General features: G+C 37.6%; 1 protein-coding gene across 2 annotated transcripts in view; it reads left to right on the forward strand.

Moving 5' to 3' along the window:
• The window catches only part of LOC140453584 (UPF0500 protein C1orf216 homolog), a 44,090-nt gene extending 40,610 nt beyond the window's left edge, over positions 1–3,480 (forward strand). Inside the window, exon 4 of one of the 2 annotated variants that reach the window (XR_011952441.1) lies at positions 3,388–3,480. The gene's annotated coding sequence lies outside the window, so the exon portion shown is untranslated. The remainder of the gene's footprint in view (positions 1–3,387) is intronic. The other variant, XR_011952442.1, reaches the window with a different exon arrangement.
• Positions 3,481–6,000: the final 2,520 nt, after the last annotated feature.

The following is a 6,000-nucleotide window of genomic DNA, read 5'->3' on the forward strand; positions in this document are numbered from 1 at the left end:
GACCACAAAACTCCAGACAGAAAATTTACTACCACCTACCAGAAAGAATTTTGGAAATATGTATGAGTTCTTTCTTTTTCTCAAAGATTAAACAAAAACTTAGCAAAAGCATTCAAATAAACTGAGGCAATGGTACCACTGAGTACTGCATTTGAGAATTTTGTCATTTGTGTTGATTGGAAACTCTATGACTTCTTATGGTTGGTGACCTGACATTTGACAAGTTCATTTTTATTTCAAACAGCTGATAGAATATCATGTCATCAGAACATTGGTGGAAGATGAAAACATGCAGAGATCCAAATTCAAAAGAAAAAAAACACTTTACATAACACTTTCCTGAGCTTGTTATAGTCATTTAGGAATTTTGAATTGTCATTACTGTTATAATGTAAGAAACATGACAGTAAGGTTCCACAAACTGCAATGTGATGCTAATCACTTATCATGGCACCAATGGAGAGGTAAATAGTGGCTATAGATTCATAATCATATTATATTCATATCTATTCTAAGCAAGTTGTAAGAAATTAATTAAGGATAAATGTTTGTACATATCCCACACAATAATTTAAATTCTCTGCAGTGAACATCTGCATCACTCATTCACACTTGCACATTTTAACATGGCAGAGACAGGCAAACATTTGTCTAAAATAAATATGAACAGTTGAAGCTGAACCATTAGACCATGAGACAAAGGAGCAGAAGTGGACCATATGGCTCTCTGAGTCTGCTCTGCCATTTGATGAGCCAAATGGCTGGTCCAAAAATTCCTCAGTTCAATTTTTCTGCCCTTTTCCCAAAACCCTTGATTCCCTTACTCATTAAAAATCTATCATCTCAGTCCATCTTAGCTTTGAATATACCAGCGAGTTTTGAAATGATTTGTAATATACTTCGTGATCTAGCTTCTACAACCCTCTTTGGGAAAGATTCACCACCCTTTGAGAGAAGACATTCTTCCTCATTTCTGAGTTAAGTGGACAACAATTTACTCTGAGATTATACTCCCTGCTCCCAGTCTCTCCGACAAAGGGTAACAACCTCTCTATATCTGTATATGTCAAGGACGTTAAGAATTTTATATGTTTCGATAAAGTCACCTCTCATTGTTCTTAAAATAAACCATGGTTTGGGTAACATAGCAGAGACTGAGTACTGCATTTGGGAATCTTGTCATGAGGAAATCCCTTCATATTCAGAATCAAGCGACTGCCAGCCAAACTCATATATCATTCTTTAGATAAGGGGACAAAAACTGTTCGCAGGCCTGGTCTGATTGGTAGCCTTGTATAGTTTGAGCAATTTAATACTTCATTCCTTTTGAAATAAAGGCTGACAGTTTATTTTTCTTCCCTGAACGTGGATGCTGGCCCTGTGTAATTCTTACACTAGGACTCCCAAATCTTACAGTGCTACACCTTTCCAAAATCTTTCCCTATTTAGCTCTTATATTCTTCCTGCCAAAATGCATCACTTCACATTTTTGCATGTTCTTGTCGATCCGCCATGTTTTTGTACAATCAGTCAGTCTGTCTTTTCCCCTCCATAAACTGTTTGCATCATCTTCACTACTTGCCTTCCCACCTATGTTTGTATCATCTGCATACTTGGTGATAGAACATTCGCTTCTGGCATCTAAGTCATTAATATATATTGTTAGTAATTGTAGACCCAGAACAGATCCCTGTGGCACTCTACTAGTTTTGGCTTGTGTGAGAAAAGATTTGCTAACTGATGATAGGCCACAAAAGCAAAATTGGCCAAACTGTACCAGAACGCCTAGAATTCCCAAGCAACTCACAAGCTGAATCAGACAGCATGCAGACAAGAGAACACACCTTAAGTTCCCACAGACAATGACAGAGCACCACAGTTATCTCAAAGTCCCAAGGGCAGTTTCACAACCTAGCAATACCAAAGCCAGACAAAGAGCAGGTCAGACAGAGAGGCACCAACAAGGACATGCTCCCAGAACAGGACAATGGGAGCACCTCACCACTTCAGAAGAGACATTAACACCTACCTGTAAAGAGGAATGGAGCCGTTGATATGGTCAGGATGTTGCATTGTGTGAAGAAACAGGACATTCGTCCGATATTTGTTTCCAATGAGCATCACTGTAACTAGATTACTCCATTTCCAGATACGTTTCCTGTTTCTTAATCAGTGTCATTGTGCAGCATTACTATAAAACTGGTCTCACCCTCAGCTCTGGGAAGAGAAATCTCAACAACTGTACAGACTGTCAGTTCTGTGTCAGCTGGTCTGGTTTCTCTTCCAGCAATATTGCTTGCAATAAACTGTTTGTCAATTTCACTTCAAGCTGTGTTTTGTGATCTCCAATCTATTGGGCAAATTTCTCTGACAGCTTGCCATTCCAAAAATGCTCTATCTATCTCAATTCTCCATCTTCTATTAGTTTGCTAATCTTCTATCAATGGTAATCTAATACTCCAACACCATTGGCTTTCATCTCTTCATGAAACCTTTATCCACCCTACTTGTTACCTCCTCAAAGAACTGTACTAAAATTTTGAGGCATAACTTCTGCTTCATGAAGATGTGTACTTTGATTACTTTGTGTTTTTCTAGATTTTCTAAGCCTAGATAATTTCTTGCTATTGTACTTGTTTAATCTTTTACTAACAAAGTTGCCCCGCCACCTTTCCCTTCCTGCTTGTCTTTCCGAAAATCACAGTGTTGTGAAATTATAGCTGTGAATACTTTGAGACTTTATCCTCAAAGCTACATAACTGCTGAGAATGCAGTATAGTGTATAGAAGTGGTATGGGGTTTTTGATGTATTAATTATTTAATGGAGAAAGATTAATTTCATGTGGTTTCCTTCTAAGTAATGATTAGTCAATGTTGATTTTAATTTTTTTGTTACAGTAAATGTCTTAAAATATGAAGTTCTTCCATTGGCCCTGGGAAATTGATTTTTTTTGTAGTTTTTTTCTGTCTCTGGGGACTGCAACAACAGCTCTGTGTGTGAAACCCTGATGATGCCACGTTTTGTTGACACTGCATTTGGTGTCTCCAGAAATTTCCTGAGGCCAAATTAACCAGTTTGCTGCATCCAGGATTCAAAAGTAATTAAATCTCTCCCTTGTGTGTAATGTAAGTGAACCTCCCCCAAAAGACCTACTAGGAGGAAAGCTCAGTCATAACAGTTTTTCCTGAACCAAACAATACACACAGCACATAGTCATCTGAGGATGTCAACCCCTCTCTAATTGCTAATGTGAAGGATGGGTTCAGTGGAGACATTATGCACTAAGTTCAAGAGAATTGTGTATACGCAAAGTTATCAGCATCTAACTCTTAGGAAAGTTAGATTTTTCAATTATAAAACACTAATACAACAATTTTCTTTTTCAGTACAGCATAGTGTACAGAAACAAGGCCAGAGGAAATCAAACATGATCATCCAACCCAGCAAAAACTCTGCTACCCAAAGTGTACTTACTCAAAAAATAAAATTACTTCAAAAGATTCTAAACATTGTAAACAATAGAATAATGCCTTTAATTAGTTACGTTATGTTCTTTAATCTTGTTATAAGAAGTTGAAATTCTGGATGTTTCTTCTATCACACCTACATCAATTGCTATGCTTTGGGAACATAATATCAAGAGTAATACCTGCTTCTGTGGCTTTTAATAAGTAATAAACACAGTGGTCAAGTTGTTTTGCCCTGTCCAACACTTTGAAATAAATCTAGCTCATTTTGCAAACAAGAAAGCAGAACAAAGCTTTACACAAAAGCTTATTCGTAGTCCCATGAAGCCTCTTTCGTTCAATTGGTTCTGTTTAATTATCATCGCCATTTTATTTCCTGAATTAACAATGATTGAAGCTCTCAGAAGATTCAGGTCACTGCCCCCTCCAGCCCTGCATCAAGATAGTGTAAGGGAAGTAGAATTTGAAGGAACATTAGATAATGTTTATCGAAAAGATTATGAGGACAGTGTGGTGAGCTGGCAAAGAGGAAACAAAGGGTCAAAATCAAATGGAATGTACAATGTGTAAAAGAACATTTGGAAGGGAAACAGATGGGTGACACAAGACCATTGTTTACAGGAAAAGGGCTCTCATGGATGGGAAACAGTAAAGCAACAAAAAATGTAGAAAGGTTATTTCTTGGAAGCAGGAGGGACATAGTAAATCCACAAACTGTACTTTCTGCATTCACTGCCATTATGTGGGACCTGTCACTGTCAATTCACTCCCAATATGATCAACAAGTCCTGCAGAAGTGTACAAAGGGAGAGTAAATAAGATCAGAATACCAAAGGGAGACAGTAATGAAAAACAAAACAGGAATTGAGGTAAAACTTGATTTAAAAGAGACATTTGGCAGTCAGAGACAAATGAGAGGGGAATGAGAGAGAAAAAAACAACACAATCAAAAGATGAATGTGGGGAAGTAATGCATCCTCTGGATTACTGTGAGAAATCCTACGAGTGATCCAGCAGGCTTCTTAAATTATTTAAATGCCTTTATTTATAGTACCGTCTGACAGCTCCATCATGGGCTTCGTTTAAAATGTTTTGTTTTCAGATACAAAATGTTGCTATTATTCTTGAGTGGTTACTGCAAAAGACACTACATGACACACAAAAGTTAAATATTATTACAGGGAATTTGAACTTGTGTGGGTCTTAAGATATAGGTGATTTAGGGACTGCTGACTAAATTTATTTATCGTTAAATATCATGTGAAACTGATACTGTCAATGCTAAAGGAGACGATGTTTAGGGTGATGGTTCTTGAAGAAGTTAATGTTAATGAGACCAGAGAAGTAGGAACAGGAGTAGACTATTCCAACCCTCAAGCCTGCTTTGCCATTTAACAGGATCACAGCTGATCTGCCATTGCTCATATTGCATTAAGCTCCACCCACACTAAAGATGTTGCACTGTCTTTGGGTGGAGGCCGTTGAATACCCAATTACCTGAAGAGAACAGATGTATTCTCTACAGCTCGTGAGAAATCTGATTAATTTTGCCTGATTATTATTGCAAACTGTACCTATCACTATCATGCAATAAACTATAACGTTATGTAAGACAAGTATCTCTTCAGTTTAGATTCACCAGGATTTGTCCTCTACCACTGGTACTTAAAGCAGCCCTAAAGATGTTTCTTACAGAAAAGGGCAGCAGTGATCTAAACAAACCAAAATACCACATGCTGGTGGCACTGATATCCATTTGACCCTGAAGAAACAGGGAAGTATTTATGAAGAAAAGTGAATTTGTCACTTTAAAAACATTATTGCTTCAAGTAGGCTAAATCAATCAATAGTTGAAATGTGAAAACTAACAAGCAGTCAACAGAAGCCCAATACTGGGAACAGCAGCGTGTGAGTTTAGCACTCCTAAGATAAACCTTCACCAAGAAATTGGTTAGAGGGCTGGAGAACAGTGTAGGACAGGGAAAGACAAAAGAACTGTCCACAATAAGAAAATGACAGAGGATCTGTCGGAAGTGAGTAAGAGCCCCAAGAGTATTCCTGAGAGAAAAGGAGAAAAACCTCATGAAAATAGTTAAAAATTACACAACACCAGATTATAGTCCAACAGGTTTATTTGGAAGCACTAGCTTTCAGAGCACTGCTCCTTCATCAGGTTGCAACCACCTGATGAAGGAGCAGTGCTCCAAAAGGTAGTGCTTCCAAATAAACCTGTTGGACTATAACCTGGTGTTGTGTGATTTTAAACTTTGTACACCCCAGTCCAACACCAGCACCTCCGAATCATGGAAACAGTGCATGGCTAAGGAACATAACATAAGCAAGTAAGATAAAAGGGTCTCCCCTCTCAAAAACTAGCATTGCTGCAACTCAAGATACAGCTAACAAAAGAATAAATATCTTAGAGTCTTGTCATTAGGCAATAAGAGAAACTTAAGAGTTAAAAGGACTAGAGCTCACAAATTAAATCATAATTTTGGTGGGAAAGTTTATAAAGGTCATTTTCTATATTTA

This window comes from Chiloscyllium punctatum, chromosome 27, assembly GCF_047496795.1.
Source record: "Chiloscyllium punctatum isolate Juve2018m chromosome 27, sChiPun1.3, whole genome shotgun sequence".
In the NCBI taxonomy this organism is placed as follows: Eukaryota; Metazoa; Chordata; class Chondrichthyes; order Orectolobiformes; family Hemiscylliidae; genus Chiloscyllium; species Chiloscyllium punctatum.